Source organism: Petaurus breviceps, unplaced genomic scaffold (assembly GCF_028583685.1).
Source record: "Petaurus breviceps papuanus isolate PSGF00001 unplaced genomic scaffold, PetGlider_PUasm1.0 80, whole genome shotgun sequence".
Lineage (NCBI taxonomy): Eukaryota > Metazoa > Chordata > Mammalia > Diprotodontia > Petauridae > Petaurus > Petaurus breviceps.
In genome coordinates, this window is record NW_027186540.1 from 5,153,987 (window position 1) to 5,173,521 (window position 19,535).

Consider the following 19,535-nt stretch of genomic DNA (forward strand, 5'->3'; position numbering starts at 1 on the left):
CTGTCTCTGTCTCTCTCTCTGTGTCTCTGTCTCTCTCTGTCCCTTCCTTATGTAGGTAACCTTGTGAGTTTCAAGAGATCTAGAAGTTTAAAGTCGTAGTGGTAGCATCATTCCTGCTGGCAGTAGGAGTAGCAGTATTCACTGGCACAGAGGCAGCCCCTGGAGTGACAGTGACTTTCAGTATTTGCAGGAGAGGAAAATGGTCACCAGAAAGAAAGGGTTGACCAAGTCTGTTTGTTTTTACTAGCAGGGTTTTTAGCAAAGAAGTGTTCAGACAGTGTAAATGGCATTAAAATATAAAATTAGCTAATTAGCGATCAGTCCTATGAATTATATTATGTCTCAATATGGTTTGAAATATCAACCTCCCAACTAATTGTATTAGTATTTATAAGTTGTTAATGGAATCTCTTTTAAATCATTTTGTTGATGTGCACTGTGATTCTTTTAATGGTTATCATTGCTTTCTGGGTAGGAATAAACGACCTATAACCAATTTATACTGTGCATTAGGGGCCCATTTTACTTTCCCCTTTGGGGACACCCAGATATGAATCATAATTCAAATTGTAATTAGCATCATCCTGAGGATGCCAAGTCAGTGAAAATGAGATTGGGATGCCAAATCCCCCTAATTACAGATCAGGCTTCCCCAGCAATGAACCCTTCAATACTAAATGGCTAGGTACAGAACAAGAAGGTTTGGGCATCCTGACACCCTTCCTCCACTGGACCCAGCAAAATTTCTTCTCTGCTAGACTATCTAATTCTCTGATTCTGATGCATCCTTGATACATGTACCTCAGTGCTAACCAAGCCATCTCCTCTTAGCATTAACGCAAAACAAATAAGCAAACCCCAAACCATTTGGAAGAGTCAAAGATCCTACCTGAATCAAACCCTGAACTTTTATGTTTTGCCAAATCTTAATTGATTTTTGAACATTGTTTCAACATAGTGCAGTGACTGGTCTCTAAAAGTCAGCTTATAGACAAATTATAAATGAAGGCATTTCTGTCTGTTAAATCAAATTTCCTGGTCATATTTTCTCTTTGCTCTGAGGGTCGCAATGTGCTAAGTGAATATAACTCCCTTTACCTTTAAAGCATCTTTGGGAAGCAAGAAATCACTCTTTTTTACAGTATTTTACAGATAAAGGATTTGAGACCCAGAGAGGTCAAATGTCATATTTAAAGTTATACAACTAAATGTATGGGGGTTGGGGTAGGGGTGGGAGTAGGAATGGAATTTCAGGTCCAAGAATCCCTAGCTGAGGATCTCATGACCCCAAGATGCTTCCCCTGGATTCTAAGTGATTTTATTAGTTAAAGGCATACTGGAATCTCCTCAATTAAAAGGAATATTCTTATCTCTGCTGAAACAATGCATGCATTTTTCTTCCTCTCTGTTCTATTATATGGACTACTTTCCCGAGAAGAGTTTAGCATGGGCATCCATCAGTTTCCAGAAGTATCAGCAAAGTATTGTTATCTAAAGGCAAACAGTTAAACTAAGTGACGTCAGAATTTCCTTTCAGTCCTATAAGGATAAGAAAGGGCTATTTTAGCAGGAAAGGTACTAAGGAAAGGATTAGGAGATTGGACTAGATGGCCTCTGTGGTCTCTTCCGGCTCTAGGGTTTTGATCCTATGATCTAAAGTACTCATTTTTAAAGTTTGAAATTAGATTTTTTTTTGTTTTGCATGACTGTACATGTATGACTAATATCAAACTGGTTATCTTCTCAAGAATGGAAGAAGGGAGGGAGAGAGACAAAGAATATGAAACTCAAAATTTTTTTTAAATTGGTTTTACGTGTAATTGGTAATAAATATTTTTTTTAGTTTGAAATTAGAAACACCTCTCTATGCAATTCCCCTTTTTAAACAGTAAGATTGTGTATAGGTTTGTAGGTATAAGGTGGGGGAGTGTACTGTCAGGGTAGTTCCTTCATCAGCCCCTCCCTCTTACACTCTGAAGTGGCCCCCAAAATCAAGTCCGGTCAGTGTGAGTCAAGAAAGAGTTAGGAAACCCTTGGCCACAAGTTACAGAGGTATGCTGAAAAGTCCTATGTAAATTGTTCTCTATTGTTCTCTCCTGAAGTACGCACTCAGACTTGACAGTTAAGTTGTTCCATATACTTCACACTCGTTAGTGTTGATGAACCTTTTTATTCTCGTCAAACTTACCATGGCTCACCTTCCTCCGGACCTTTCTTAGCTGAGAACCTTGCCTCATATTTTACTGATAATAATGAGGCTATTTGCTCAACTCTCCTCATCTCGTATCACCCATGTGTGTGTGTGTGTATGTGTGTGTCCTCCTCTGTGCCACAGCAAACCCCTCTACATCCCATTCTGTCCCTTCTTCTCCAGCAGCTGGCCCTCTCTATCATCCTTATTCTCTCACATATTCACTTTTTCTCACTTTTTCTACTGGCTGATTCCTTACTGCCTACAAGCACTCCCCATCCTCAAAAACAAAACAAAACAAAGCCCTTATTTGATCTTCCCGTCCTCACCAGCAATTATCCTATGTTCTCCACTCCTTAGTGGTTAAACTCCTTGAGAAGGTCTTGGATAACTCCTCTTCCTTCCTTTTCCTCTTACTCTCCTCTCAACTTTAGTCTGTCTTCCAAATTCATCTTTCCAATGAATTGATGTCTCCAAAATTCTCAAGGATCTCTTAATCAGCAAAGCTCATGGCCTTTTTTCAGTCCCCTTCCTTCTTGACAATTTTTGACACTATCAATCACTCTCTTCTCCTTAATTCTTCCTTCTCTCTATAGAATGTCTAACCTAGTGTCTAGTGACATTACTTTGTCCTGGTTCTCTTCCTTCTCGAGTCTCTTTTGTTCTATCTACACCCAGGCCCCGCCTACTAACTATGGGTCCTCTTCTCTCTTATGTAATATTTTGCAGGCTATCCTTAGCTCCCAGTTTCAGTTATCATCCCTACTCACTAATGTTCCTCATATCTTCTTATCCAGCCCTAACTTCTCTGCTGACCTCCACTCTGGCATCTTCAACTGTACACTGGACATCTCAAACTAAATGTCCCATAGACATCACAAACTCAACAACTCCAAAACTGAATATGTGACTTTTCCCCCAAAAGCTCTCCTCTCCTCTTAACTATTTTATTATCAAAGGCACCATCATTATCTCAAGCTCCTAGGCTTGCAACCTAGCCATCATCCTTGATTCTTCACTCTTATAACCTCACCCATATCCAATCAATTGCCAAGTCCTACTGGTTCTAACTTTACAACATCTCTCATACTCCCACTTCTCTCCTGTGCCACTGCTGCCTTTCTCCTTGACTATTGCAATTGCTTTCTGGTTGGTTTTCCTGGCTCGGGACTCTCCTCACTCCATCTTCCACTCAGCTGTCAAACTGATCTTCCTAAAGTATGGGTCTGACCATGTCACTCTCATTAATCAATAAGCTTCATGGGGTCCTTATTAGCTCCATGATTAAATTTTGGCTTTTAAAGTCCTTCATAACTTGATCCCTTTCCACCTTTCCAATCTTCTGATACCTTACTCCCCACTCCTCTCGTACTCTGCTATCCAGTGATACTTCCTTCAAGCATCTTCGATACTCCATCTCCCAATTCTAGGCATTTTCACTGTCTCCCATAACTGGAATTCTCTCCCTCCTCATCTCCATTTCCCTGTTTCCCTGGCTTCCTTCAAGTCCCCGCTAAAACCATACCTTCTATAGGAAACCTTTCTTAGTTACCCTTAATTCTAGATCTTACCTCCATTGATTATCTCCAATTTATCCTTTATATGTTAACTTGTTTGTATGTACAGTAGTTATTTGCAGATTGTTGAGATTTTTAGTAGGGGGAGGCAGGGACAGAGTTTGCTTTCCTGGTCCAAAGTAAGCACTTAATAAACTCTTTTTGACCAGAACCCTCATTTCCTTCTGATGAATATACCACTAATAACCTGGCTGTGTACTTAGCAAAATGGAAACATGGAAATTGATTTTCTCAGGCTGACAAAGGGTAAACTGGAATAAGAATTGGGATTGGGAACTTGGAATTCCCATTTTCCTGTTTAACCCATGAAGATACATTCCTTGGTTGTTTTCTTATTTAGATAAGTAAACGAACTTCCCTGAAAAAAAGTTGTCACGTACTGGGACAGGAAACAGAAGTAGAAAAGATTAGCTTAGAGCAAAGAAATAGGCTTAGAAGATGTGACTTACTATAGCTTCAAGGCTGAGTATATTTGGCTTAAATCTCCCTGATATTCAGATTCAAGGGTCCTTCACATAAAGGGTCAGTTGTAGACTGGGTTAAGCAAGGATTTAAATGGTGAGTCCTATTCTTAAGGTCAGGGATGTTATGTGTGTGTATATATACATATATGTGTGTATATACACGTATCAACCAGAAAAATCTCCCCAGTCCACTAGAAGAATTAACCCACACAGCTTTAGAACTCCCAACATGGACCATATCTTGATAGGTGAGTGAGTTCATGCAAACTCAACTAGCTTACAACATCTATATGGCCCCAGAGCCTACTGACATCTGCTTCCTTCCTCACTTTTCACCTCTTGCCTAGGCCTCAATAATCAATTCTACAGTTCCTGGAAAAGGAATGTCTATTGGATCATCCTCCTGACTCCCAAGACACTGCCTTTTCTGGTCACCATTATGTGTCATTCCCTCTACCTCCTTGAGGGCAGTAACTATCTTATTTTGTTATTTTTATGCCCAGAATTTAGCCTGGTACCTGGCACATAATAAACACTTAATAAATCAATTTTTCATTCATGGCTGTAACCTCAGAGACAGCACATTGTACCTGTACATTCTTATGTCAGGTTGAACCTCAAAATTAAAAAAAAACCAGAAAGGGAAATATGTATCAGCAAACCTATCTCTGCATTTACAAAGATTTGTATAAGATGTTGCCCAAGTAGATCTTTCCCACAGGAAGTAGATTCTCTTGGGAGGAATGGTAAAAGTTTGCTCTAGTGGGCAAACATTTTGTGGGTGGGGAAAGAGGGATGAAGTATGACAGGAATCCTACAAAAGGAAACAGTGAGTCAGTTGCTACAAGATGCCATAAATGGTTCTGTGAATCTTCCCAGTATGGATATTTCTTCCATTGGTACAAATTGCAAACCTTCTCCGTCTTCTCAACCCCTGTGATTCTTGTTCATGTCTTTCTATAAATTTTCCATAAAGGACTAACCCAATGTCATAGAGACTTTTCTCTGGGTCTTTTAATACAGGTAGGTGCTGATTGGTAGAAATAGCGAATCCAGGGAAGTAGCCAAATTATTCAAATTTGCATTGCACATTTCCATCATGTTGGAGCCAATGACCCATACTTTATATAATTATAATTTTGCATGGTGCAAATTAGAATACAACTGACCACTTCACAAGATTCACTATTTGTACTAAGACCCAGCTAAATGCCATTCTCACTCAACCTATATAATTGACCAACTTCCTTATCCACTTGAACTTGTTCTTACTGATTATTTATTCCATCTTTGTTAATATACCACAGTCTACTTATACCCACAAAGCATCTCTCCATTACCTTTTTGGGTCACGTGCAATTTTAGTTCCTCTGAGAACATGGCATTTCAAGATTTGTCATAATAGAACAGCCGCAGGATATTGGTGTTTAAAGGTGGGTTTTATATACAACAAAGCCCCTTGGGATCTTGCAACAACCTCAAAATTTGTAAACTGGAATTTATAATTCAATATTTGGCTGTGAGTGGTCAGATTTCCCAGCAGTTTTCATACTGCAGAGCCTCAATTTTCCTATGAAGAACAAAAGGTGGGTGGAATATTATATGTGTCAATACTCATAGAAGATTTGGCACTAGAGATTGCATAAATATGTGACTTCGTGTTTTCAGTTTACAATTTTAGTTGGGTCAGCTTTGGTCTACAGTAACAAAGTCAGTATTTTAATATTCAAGTCTTCCAGGAAGAGAAATCCAAGTCTTAAAACCTGAGACATAATAAATATAATTGTGATGTCAAAGGAGGAAGATGAGAGACCTCTCTAGCAATTAACTGTTATCAGCCATGAATTAATCTAACTCCCAAGCTTTTATTATCCCTGTGACTATTCAGAACTTACTAAGAAGCAGAAAAACCTGTGGACTCCATGGGGGCTGTAAAATTAGTTTTGGCCTTTTATTGAGACAGTAGGGTCTCCAAGGACCTTGGACTTGGTACCTGCTTTTAGACAGGTGTAAGGAATAAGAACTCCCCTAGCAAGGGTCCAACATATGTCATTTTCTTTCTTTTTTTCTTTAAGCACTACTTAACAAAGGGTTAATAAAGATTTCTTTGGAATGTAAATAAAAGTAGATGGCGATGATTTTAGTCCTTCCTTGGCACCTAGAAAAAGTGTGCCTGACTCATTTTTAACAAAACCCCAAAGGCATTGCAATTATAAAGAGGTTCCCACCCCCTAGGCAATTTTTCACGGCTTTCTGCATTTTATTAACCTTTCTACCCACACTTTCATTTTCAAGTCTCATTATAAAGGAATACACAATGCCATCAATATTGGAACAGCCTCTCATCCTTTGCTTTCTCTCCTTGGGTAACTTGCCTTCTTCTATTTAGCAAAGGTCCTTAACTTGGTGTCCACAATTAGATTACAAAGGGCCCGTGAGCTTGCATGAGGAGGGAAATTACATCTTTATTTCAATATAATTGGTTTCCTTTGTAGTCCCATGCATTTTATTTTTATGCATTGAGAACATTACTATGAAAAGGGTTGTCACAGGGCTGCCAAAGGGGTCCATGACACAGAATAGATTAAGAAGCCCTGCTCAGAGGAAAAGAAGATTAGAAGAAAATAGGTCCCACAACTTGTCAGTGATGCTTCCTCCATATGATCCAAAGCAAAAAGTACCTGCTTTGCTTAAGATTCGAATTATAGACATTGATTTTCTATTCATTTTTTACTCCTCTATAAAACATGAAAGGCAATGAATGATAATAGCTAGCATTTTGTTTGCTAAGTGCTTTACACATGTTTCCTCCTTTTCCTATTGCTATTTCCTATTCCTTCCTTTTCCTATTGCTCAGCAGTAACCCTGGAAGATAGGTACTATCATCATCATCATCAATTATCATCATCATTCCCTTTTTACAGATGAGAAAACTGAGGCTAAGAGTGACTAAGTGATTTGCCCAGAATCACACAGCTAGTGTCTGAGGCAGGATTTGAACTCCAAGACCAGCACTTTATGTACTGTGTGGCTCCAAAGCTAGAGAGCTATCCTCTAAGTGAGGAAGACCTGAGTTCAAATCCTGCCTTTGACATATGCTGAATCTATGATTCTGGACATTTAAATTCTCAGTGTCCCAAGCAACTCTCTAAGACTATAAACTGAGAGGATCTGGATTGGTGGAGGGAATTTCCTCACTTAGAAGTTCTCTTTACCAATAAAATTATAGGTCCAAATGAATACATAGATTGACATAGTATATGTATATATGTATATATATACAAATATATTTGTAATATTTATTAAAATTCTTGACCTTAAACAATATTATTCAGAAAATTAGTTTTTTTTTTTTAATGAACTAAGCTTTTAATTCCCCCTGGAGAACAGATGATGAAATATACTCCTCCTCATAGAGAAATGGGACTATGGGTGCAGAATGTTGTATATGATGTCCACTATGGCCATTTTTTTTTCAGTTGGCTTCTCTTAGCAGTTTTTCTTTATTTCAAGAGATAGCTCAATGAGTTTCACTGTTTATCAGTGATAACTGTGCTGTAAAAACCAAAAGTCATCAGTAAACTTTTGCTATAGAGAGGGTTATTTTGGACAGGGTTATCAAGAAGCATCTTGCCAAAGGATTTTATCAGCTTTAAATTACTATATAAATGGGTGTTGTTAGTGTTAACAGAATATAGATATGATATAATTTATAAAAATAATGTATTCAAATAGAAAAGAAGTAAAGACTGGACTTGAAATTTCACTGGGACTGATATAACCAAAGCCACTCTAGTATAAGATTCCCTTTAGGTTAAACAACAAAATTTAAAACAAATTTTAAAATTAAATTAAATTTTAAAATTAAAAGAAAACAAAACAAAACCTGGCATCTTCTTTCTGCTGTTGTCTATATTTAAATGTAGTTAATCATTCCTTATGCCTTTCAAGGGGCAGCTAGGTAGTATAGTGGATAGAGTGTGGGGCCTGGAGTGAGAAAGACCTGAGCTCAAATTCTGCTTCAGATACTTCTTAGCTGTGTGACCGTGGGCAAGTCATTTAACCCTGTTTGCCTCAGTTTCCTCATCTGTAAAAAATGAGCTGGAGAAGGAAGTGGCAAAATATCTTTGCCAAGAAAACCCCAAAAGGGGTCAAGAAGAGTAAGACATGCCAGAAACATGCCTCTTCTCTTCCCTGGCTGCTTGCTAAAGTCAGTCCTCATAGATTTCAGCATACTTGGATCTGGATTTTTATTTTCCCAGTATCCCCTCACCCCTTCCCAAGTAACAGAAGCAGGTGTATGTGTGTGTGTGTGTGTGTCTGTGTGTGCATGCATGTGTAAGAGCTACAATATGTAGCACACCTCTACATAGTGATCAGCATCATCTCTTCCTCCCCTCATCTCACATTACAAGGTTCTTTCTAGTCAAGGGAAGGAAATGTTCTACTTTAATTTTAACATTATAACAGTCCGCCAGTCCCCTAGCCCTGGAGATTCAACATGGCATGCTCATATCAGGGCAACCTTGGTTCTGTGGATCAAAAAACTCAGCCTAAGCTTGGAGAGTGACAGACTTTTTAAAAAATGTGGAAAACAAGTGAAAGGTTTCTCTCTCCAGCTCCCTGCTCCCTCTCTATAACTGGAAACTCCGGAGTCCAACTCTGATTTGTGTCTTCTCTATGCTTTAAAAGTTCATTTACATGGCTCTATTTGCTTTGTTTACATGTATATGGGTACATGGAAATAAGATACAAGATAAATTTGGTGGAAAGAGACTAGCAGTAGAGGGACCATGAAAGGTGATCCCATGAAAGGATCATGGGAAAAGTTGGGCTTCAGCTAAGCCTTTAAGGAAAGGAGGGATTCTAAGTGGTGGAATTAAGGAGGACGTACATCACAGGTATAGGGGATAGCCAGAGCTAAAGCACAGAAGGAGAAATGACATAGCATGTAAGAAGGTCTCTTTTGCTGGACTGAAAAGCTGAATGGTTCAGTGAATAGCATCATGGGCCTGAAGTAGGGAAGACGTGAGTTCAAATTTACCTCTTCTTCAGATACTTACTAGCTTTGGGACCCTGGATAAGTCACTTGACCTCTGTTTACCTCACTTTCTTCAGCTGTAAAATAGGGATAATAATAACAGTACCTACCTGTGATGATCAAATATTTGTAAACCATTTAGCACAGTTTCTAGTACATAGTAGGTGCTTAATAAATACTTGTTTGTCATTATTTATTATTCATATATACCCTCATCACCTCTTGAGTAGACTATTGCAACAGCCTTCTAATTGGTCTCCTAGCCTCAGTCTCTTCCCACTCTAAACCATCCTCCACTCATCTACCAACATAATTTTCCTAAAAGCCGAGATCTGACCATGTCACCCCCTATTAAATACACTCCAATAGCTCCCTGTTCCCTCTAGGATCAGCTTGGCATTTAAAGCCATTAGCACCCTGGTCCCTTTCTACCTTTCTAATCTTCTTATACTTTACTCCTCTCCATGTATTCTATGATCCAGCAACACTGGCCACCTTGCTGGTACCTCAAACAAAATACTCCATCTGAGCTTCTTGCTGGAACGCTCTTCTACCTCAACCATGCTCCTTGGCCTCCCTCCCTTCCTTCAAGATTTGGCTCAAACCCCACCTTCCACAGGAGCCTTTCCCACTTCCTTCCCCCATTTGACTTCCTTCCATTTATGTTCTATATATTTTGTATGTATATGGTTGTTTGAAGTTATCACCCTTGTTAGACTGTGAGCACCTGGAGGGCGGCTGTGTTTGTATCTCTGAGGTCACATGGCAGATAAGATAGATTAGATGCTCTCCAATCCTCATGCCATCTCAGACCTCTCCAAAACAGAAATTATGTGCAACAGATAAAGCAATTTCAGTAGACTCCACAGTCTAAAACAAGAACCTTAATGAGGTAACAACCCAATAAACTAAATGAGAAAAAGATCCCCAATGTGGTCACTCAGCACCTCTCCCCCCCAACCATCATGGGCTCACAACAGGATACACCTCTACTCTACCCCCTTGTGATGTCATTGGTCCTCTCTGAGAATGAAGGATGAACAAGAACAATCCCCCCAAAATCAAAAGACAGAAGCTTGTTCTGCCTGTGACTGAATTGTGGCAGGATTTTGTATAGCAATAGTACTCTGACACAGAACTGAGGAATAGAGGGAAATTGGTAGGATGTGGATCCACCAAGCCTGATATAAAAGGAACTTGCCTCCAGCTGGGGCTACCTCTGTCACCCCCAGAAGTCACTTGGGACAGATACCGAGGTCAGTGAATTGTGTATTTTGGGAACTTTGAGGCCCAGCTGCTGTGGAACTGCTATGAAAGGAGAAATAGTCACAAAGTAAGTGATAGGGGAATTACTAAAGATATCAGGAGGAAGAAAACTCAGTTAAAGACCTTGAGCACAAGCAAATAAACCAATAGGGAAGATATTATTAACAGAAGGGAAGATGGCCTCTAGATTATCTGAAGGAGACTGGACATCTATGAATAAATATTGCATAACAAAAGAAAATGAATTAATACTTCATGAGACAGAAGACCTTGTGGATTTCCAAGAGGGCCTAGAAGCATGCCAGGATGTTTCTGAATGGTTTAGGAGAGAAATAAGTATCGTGAAAGCACAATTTATGACCTACACAGCAGAAATAATCAAAAGAACAGAAAAACTTGAATTCATGGTGGCAAACCTTACCAAAGAAGCCAATGAGAGAACAATGAATTGAGAATCCAAATACACAGAAGTGAAGAACAATCGGGAAGAAATTCAATAATGTTAAAAGAAAACATGATCTCTATAGAACAAAACACTGATCTTGAAGACAAGATGCATAGAGACAACTTAAAGATTATAAGTCTCCCAGAAGAACATGACACCACAAAAAAGCCTGAACATATGATAAAAAAAATATAAGAAAATTGCACAGCATTTCTGAACACAGGAAACAAAATTCCCATTAAAAAATTCACTGGTCACTTCTATAAACAACAACAACAACCATATGTTGTAAATGCCAGTGGTTGCTAATTGAATAATTTCAATGACAAAAAACAAAACCTGCAAGTGACTGTAATGTAATGCCAAAAGAAGGCAACTTCCCAGGTTCAAAATACCAGCATAGGTGCTCTCTATTTTATTCAGTGACAAACCAAGAACAGAGAAGATCAAAACATGACATCATTCAAAATACAGCATTTACTAAGTGTGATTAAATAATCTCCAAGGACTACCCCACCCCAGGACTTTCCAATCATTCAATCAATTACAAAGTCTCTGTTCTAAATACTTCTCCACCCCTAGGCTATACCTTAATTAAGTCCACCACAAAGCCCCTCTTCTCAAATGGAGATTAGTTTCCAAACATAAGTAAAATACATTCATTTGCTCAACCATAGAACACAAAAAGGTCAAAAGTTCCCCACCCCTGGATCACAATTGAATCTACCCCAGAGTTACATCAAGTTTAAACACAGCGCTTAATACCCAAATGGAGGTCTTTTCTTCATCTTGACACGAGGCAAGTTCTCAGCAATCTTAGTTCCTGGGGAGACAAGGCTTAGCAAAGCCGCAAGATACATTGCCAGTCCCTTCATGAATTTATCCTCTGTCTGTAGAACAGTCCTAGAACCCCTGAACACATTAGCAAAGCCCTCTCCCAGGATTTCTGTAAACATACAACAAGAAAATCCTTCTTCAGGGCTTCTGAACCAACAGAAAGGCTCCCAGACCCCTGCAACAACAGCACTGTCCTTCACCAGTGGACAGTATTCATTCTGTCTGCCGGACAGTCTCCAGACCCCTGCAACAACAGTACTGTCCCTCACCAGTGGACAGTATTCACTCTCTGTCTGCAGGACAGTCTCAGGCCTTCTTAACCAAATGCCAGGTTCCAGGACTTCTTCAACAGGACAGTCTTTCACCAGTGGACAAATCTGGCAAAATAACATCAAAACAGACAGACAAAGTACCAGCAAAACAGCCATGTCTCCTCAGTCCTTGGCAGCTCAGGGGGCAGGTCTCAAAAGTCCAGGGCAATTCAAAGCGGCCACCAGCAATCTCTTAGTCTCTCCCTCTCCACGAGGTGCTGCTTCCAAAAAGAACTTCCGCCTCTCTCTTGTCTCTCCAAATCTACATCACCAGCTCCTCCCACTTCAGGACTTTCTTTTCACATCAACAAGCCCATCCCACAGGTGGGATTAACAAACTCTGGGTTTTAATACAATCAATTTGAAAACCAAGCCAATACAGGGGAATCTTTAATTGCCATTACTATCACAGTGACCAAGAGAAAAACTAGCTGACTAATAGAAAGCTGTGAATAAGAAAACAATGGATGGGGAAACTACTTCAAAAGAAAAATTGTCTTTAACTGAGATGTATATCAAAATATTGAAAAAGAGACAGAAAATAAAGGTAAAAAATTGAGTCTTTCTGATTCCAATTTCCTGCTTATCTCTGCAAGCATCTCCTCCCTATTTTCTTTTTCCAGGTGAAGGAGAATAGGATACTGAAGCTTCACATCCTCAATGGATCTCAGCCTTATGTGAACTGTGAATCACTGGACTAAGTCCTTCAAGAATGATTAAATAAATTAATCCAGGATATAGTCCCTCTAGAACTCCAGAAGCTAATTAAAAAAAAAAGATGGTTAGTATCTAAGTATAAAGGATGAGATAGTCCTTGGATTCAGTCTCTCATATGATGGAATGAAATGGATGGAATGGAAAAGCGTTTAATAAGCACTATGTGCCAAGCACTATACTAAGTTCTGGGAAATTTAATAGAGAAGTGAGACAGCCTCTCCTTTCAAGGAATGCTCGTTCTAATTGAGTGAGACAATATATATACTACAGGAGAGGTCAGCTGCAGAGTGGATGGAAAGTTCCAGGGGTCCTTAGGTTACTGTGGCAATATAGGTGGCAGTGCTCAGTGATTTGCAGGACACAGTGGCAGGGTAGTTAATAATCTTACTGGAAGGATTGTAGTCACTGACTCCCTACTCATTGGGGCAAGAGGAGGGGTGATGTCCACCCTGTGGTCAGGGATCTGGACAGACCTGTACCCATGACATTAAGAAAGGTAGATCCTCATGGGATCTGAAAAGGAAATAGGCTAGAGAGTTGGGGAAAGGTCAACCTGGTCAGCTCCATCTTCTGCTACTCTTTGGGAGAAGCAGGGATCAAACTGGGATATTGGTAGAAAGGGTTTAGTTGGTTCTACCCTTCAGTGTCAGTTGGCTCTAGGAGGAAGGAGGCAGGAATGCACTTAGAAAAAGGGGTCCTATGTCAAATCTCTGATGTTGTCAGCTACCCAGTACCCATAAGTAAAGATAGACTTAGGCCATGATCTTTGAGACTAGTTAGGAAATTACTACCCAATTGCAGCCAGCTGTGAATCATTTGGATGAAGAATTAGATCTGCTTCTAAATTTAGACACTCCTATAAAAGAAGAAGAAAACACTCTAACAACTGAGAGAGAAAGAGAGAGAAATATGTTTATATAAGATTTTTATGACTGAAGAAAATAGTTTGGAATATAAGTAATCTCCAGGTAAATACAAAACTGTTTAAGAGAGTTTAAAAACTGACCAAGTGATTTCCTGAAAAAAATTAATAAAGTTCCCGAAGAATTGGAGTTGCCTTGTTACTTAAGGGTAGGTTAAAGTGAGAGGTACAGAATAAGGCAATATTTTAGGAAGAGCTATTTTTAAGCATTCTCCAAATCGGTTTTCCAGCATAGTCAGCCTACCTCTGTATTCCTGACAGAGTTATTTCTTATAACTTAGTCTCAATCCAATAGACCATTTTTCTTGCCTAGAATTCTAATAACCTGACTTCCTTAAGTAAATGTAATGCTATACCACACACTCTGTGCCCCTTATCTGTCAAGGGTAAGATCTAAGGTCTACTCAGGCCCTACATGATTTGTTTACAGCAAATTGAGTATAACTAATGAATAGGATATGATAAAAGGGAGGCATGATTTGTGGTTGAATGCATTTAAGAAAAATAAGTTATAAATTCTGATTTAACAAATAATTTTTTAAAAATCTTTTAGGTCTAACATACATATCCTGCGCTGAATATAAATAACTGAAGCAGAAGCAACCAAGTCTGTATTCTTCGTGTGTCTGTCATTTGCTCAAAACAGGAGCAGTTTTTAGGAAGCTGGTAACTGATCAAAATATTTAAGATAAGTGGATGATAGTGTTGCAATATCTATATATGAAATAGGAAACCCTCCTGATTATCAAGGCAGACTTGCATGAAAGATGAATAATAAATCAATAAATTCAGATGAAGCCTAGCACAGCAGTCAGCCAGGCCAACCACTAGGCAGAGACCACAAAGAGGGGCTGGTGACCTCCACCAATCCACCCTTTACCTGTTCTCAGTGTTTGCCTGGGATTCATGGCTCTGGGGTTGCACATCTCCTCAATAGGATAACTAGACTGCCAGTGCTTCAATTCTATGCCCCTCCTCCCTCAGATTCCTGAGGAACAATTCTATTTTTGGTTCTAGTAGAAGAGGTCATCCCTGGCTGGGGAGTAGAGAAAAAACAGCACCCATACTACAAACCTGAATCAGATATGGAACAGGGGCTTTTATTCCCCCCAGAGAAGGAGGAATGCTAAGCAATAAGGAATCATAGTGATTACAATCAGCTGAAAGACCTTGTTGGGTCATTTGTAATAGGGCTATTATTAGCTCTTTTACATTCTGCCTTCACTAAACATATAACTCTATCGATGCCACATGGCTTGTTTCCTTTCCTGTAGTTTCTCTTTCTCTGGATAGCTCTTTCCCACTTGGCCTGTGCTCTGGGTCACTACAACTGCTCCGAAAGTCAATTCCATTGCTCAGGTAGCCTGCAAGGGGGAAAAGGCCAGCTGCCTTTCGAGACCTCCCAAGGCCCTGTACCAAAGGAAAGAAGACACCAACACAAGGTGGCCCCATCCCTGACCAGGAAGCCACAAGGGTATGGCTTGCAGCTTATTGGGCAACCAAACCTCTGGAACTCAGAGTTATCCTTATACCTTAAGGCTAGCAAGAGATAGAGACCTGAGGCATAAGGATTGCCCTCTAAATACACCCACAGATTACCCTTAACCAAATCCATGAAGTTCTAGTTCACCAGCCAACTGCAAGTGTCCTCATGGCAAAGAGGAAGTGGTCTGAAGGCATCTGAGCCCATTCTAAAGAGGGAGGAGGCCCCCTTCATCACACATTCCCAAGGGGGTGCTACAAAAGAAATTAAGATTTGCAAATGTGTAATATGTGGAGTAACACTGACACCTTCATTCTGTTCATACATCTGAAGGTCATGTGTCATGTCAGGAAACTGAGGCATCACAAGGGAAGAACAGGGGTTCCACCACCCAAAAGGGTGGCTCCCTCACCTATGTTTTTGCTTTCAGCATATTGTGGTGTATTTCTGTCACACAAAGTATTAAACCAAAGTTTTCAAAAATAATGAAGCGTATTTAATTGCATTGTTTTCACTAGAATAAATTAAAGATTTTGTGATAGTAAAAACTTTTTAAATTCAAAATTAAAAGTATTTTTAAATTGCTTATATCATCTATTTATTTCTGTTTTGTGTATATTTTATGATGCATATGACATATTAGCAGAGTGGTTCATTTATGTATGATATAGATAAATATACAAGGATTTAGGATATATGCTCAAAATACTTTTGACCAGCTGTTGTTATCCAGTCATGTCAGTTGTATTTGACTCTCTGTGACCCTATTGGGGTTTTCTTGGCAAAGATACTGGAGTGGTTTGCCATTTCATTCTGTAGTTCATTCTGCAGATGAGGAAACTGCAGCAAACAGGGTTAAATGATTTGCCCAGGGTCACACAGTTAACAAGTGTCTAAAGCCTAATTTGAACTCAGAAAGATGAGTCTCCCTGATTCTAAGCCCAGTGCTCTATCCACTATGCCACCTACCTGCCCCCTTTTTTAGCAGTAGGAGTATATAAAAAAAATTTTTTTTTTGAGAACCACTCATGTGGAAGGTGGCCCCTGATCTGGGCCTTGAGGAAAAGTAAAGATTCTAAGAGGTAAACATAAGCACCGAACGCATTCTACACAAGGAACAAATCGCCTTTGTGGAGGCGTGGACATGGGAAAAAGACTATTGAGCTCAAGGAATAACTGAATAGGTCAATCTTACTCTCCAGTACCAGAAGAGGAGTGACATGAGATAAGTCTAGCAAGACAAAAAAGGATCTGAAATCCAGCCAAGAAATATATTTGATATCTAATTTCCTGTTTCTCCATGGGGAATATTGGCCTGATCTTACATTTTTTAATGTATGGATTTTTTTTTTCAACCCAGCACAAAATGGAGAAGTTCTGTAAGTAAAACTCAGCGATAAGAGTATCGATGAGCAGCTTCGGCACTTCTGCATATCCTAGATAACTCTTCATTCGTTTCCTGCTCATAGCATTTTTTATAGACTTTGGACAGACATTTTTTCAAATGTGAACTTTCATATATATGCTAGGAAAGAGAGATTGAGTCTCATTCCTGTCCTTAACTCCTGTAGTTAAAGAATTGCCAGAGAAAATGAGATTTGGTTGGGGATGGGGTGTTAAGGCTTTTTGGGGAGGGAGGGGTCAATTGAGGTTAAGTGATTTGCCTAGGTCACACAGCTAGTAAGTGTCTGAGGCTGGATTTGAACTTAGGTCTTCCTGACTCCAGGGCTGGTGCTCTATCCACTGCATCACCTAACTGCCCCAATAACGAGGTTTTAATGTAATAACAGTGTTGAAATAACTGCCAAATTTCAGACTGATCCAGTGATGTCAGAAAGGAGCACTGCAGCTGGCTGAACAAAGTAGCCATGGTCTTGGGGGCATTAAAGAGCTAAGCCCTGATGAGTTGGAATAGTGTGACCCAGAAGCACTTTATGGAAAAGACTCCTTAGTGAAGAAGAGGAGGAACCCCCTCTTTACTCCTTCCCCGCTCACTGACCATATCATCTAGCAGCAATTTGCCCAAGGGAACTTGCCCCAATCAAGAGTTCATTGGTTTGAAGCAGTGCAAGGCACAATCGAAGGGACAACACACTCTAGACACAGATATGATAACACTTATATCGCTCTTACTATGTGTAGGCACTGTGCTAAGCAGTTTACAGTTATCTCACTTGATCTTCACAATAGCCATTGGAGATAGGCGCTATTATTACCCCCATTTTACAGAGGAGGAAACTGAGGCAAACAGAGGTGAAGTGACTTGCCCAGAGTCACACAGCTAGTAAATATCTGAGGCTGGATTTGAACTCAGGTCTCAAATACAAAATTCCCTGTTCAGCATTCAAAGCCCCCTCCTGCCCTTCCAGTCTTTTTATAGCTTACTCCTCTCCACATACTCTTCAATACACTGGCCTCCTGGCTATCCCATAAACAAGGCCCAAGGTATTTTCTCTGGCTGTCCCCTGTGCCTGGAATGCTCTCCCTCCTCATATCCACCTACTGCCTTCCCTGGCTTCCTTTAAGTCCCAACTAAAGTCTCGACATCTTCTATGCCTGTACATAGTAAGAGCTACATAAATGTTATTGTTATTATGATTATGATATCTATGTCTAGAGTGTGTTATCTCTATTCCTTAGATTGTGCCTATTTCTTTGACTTCTTCAAACCATGAACTCTTGATGGGGGCATCTTCCCTTGGGCAAATTGCTGCTAGGTGATGTGGTCAGTGAGAGGGGAAAAGTAAGTCTTATTTCTAGTGCCTTTCCCTATTTAGCCTGCATATTGCTTGTTTGGACATATTTGTTTGCTTGCTACCTCCCCTTTTGTGAGCTCTGTGTAGGGGTAGATTGTCTTTGGCCTCTTTTTTTGTATTGCTAGCACTTAATGCAGTGCCTGGTAAACAGCAGGCATGTAATAAATGTTTATTGACTGACTTCTCAGACTTTCCTGATGGGGGAAATAAGTCAAAGCAGTGAAAAGCCCCCAAAGTGATGTGGCCCTTTGGGTCATATCAGAGAGTCTGATGCAAGAGTTATGGTATCATACTCTTGGTCTTTAATAATTGCTCGTGGATAACACTAATAGAATATTCAACAAGCTTTAAATGCCCCCACCTGGCAGCATCCTTCCAGGAGAGACAACCTTGGATCTCTAGGTGTGCATTGCTGTTGTTGTGGTTTAGTTGTTTTTCAGTTGTGTCCAACTCTTCATGATCTCATTCAGAGTTTTCTTGGCAGACATACTGGAGTGTTGTGCCATTTCCTTCTACAGCCCATTTTATAGATGAGGAAATTGAGGCAAATATGTTAAGTGACTTGCCCAGGGCCACACAATTAGTAAGTGTCTGAGGATGAATAAGATGAATATTTCTGACCTCAGGCCCTATTCTCTACTCTATCCACTGCACCACCTACCTGCACATACTGCCACATTTAGCACCATTTGTGAGTCTGTGCTCTGAATGATTACACCGTGCAGAACAGTGAGCAGTTGAATAAGCAGGCATGGCCTGTTCTGTCAACAAGATGGAACAGTGGATAGAGAGTGGCCCTGGAGTCAGGAGGACATGAATTCAAATTTGGCCTCAGACACTTACTAGCTGTGTGACCCTGGGCAAGTCACTTAACCCTGATTGCCTCCAAAAAAAGAAAAAAGCACCAGACTTGAAATCAAAGCTCCTAGCTCTGACACTCACTAGCAACATGAGGAGCTTGGAGCAAGTCATTTCCCCTCTCTGATGTTATTTTCTCACCTAGAAAACATGGATAATAATACTTAGAGAATAATTTTAATAATTGTCAGAATCCCTTTTTCCTTCAGAACTCAACTCAAGTGCACCTTGTACATGAAGCCTTTTCTGATCCCCCATCTACTTTTGTGCTCCCCATTAAAATGGCCCCACCTCCTCATGTGTAGTTTGCAAAGTATGCATGTATGAATACACAGAAGCACACACAAACATGAGGAAATATGGGACAGTGCTGGAAAAAGATCAATGGATCTGGAAACACAGGAGCCATTTTCATATCCAGCCTCTGTGACTTACTACTTCGTGTGACTTTGGACAAGTCACTTTACTCTCTGGATCTATTTTCCCATCAGTAAAATGAAGGATTTTATCTAGATCACTGATGCCAAACTCAAATCAGAAAGGATGCCACTAAGTCCTATATAAGGATCCAGGCAGCTGCATGTTGTCCAAGAAAACCATATATTAACATTATCTATAAGATCTTGTTAATTGGTCCCATCACTTCCTGGCAAACAAAGAAAGAAGA

At 39.9% G+C, this 19,535-nt stretch overlaps 1 long non-coding RNA gene across 1 annotated transcript; it reads right to left on the reverse strand.

Annotated features, from left to right (window-relative positions):
* Positions 1 to 11,369: 11,369 nt before the first annotated feature.
* On the reverse strand, positions 11,370 to 12,538 carry LOC138175930 (uncharacterized). The gene is made up of 2 exons (XR_011172127.1): positions 12,316 to 12,538; positions 11,370 to 11,790 (listed from the first exon to the last, which is right to left on the reverse strand). It is a non-coding gene; the product is annotated as an uncharacterized lncRNA (long non-coding RNA).
* Positions 12,539 to 19,535: the final 6,997 nt, after the last annotated feature.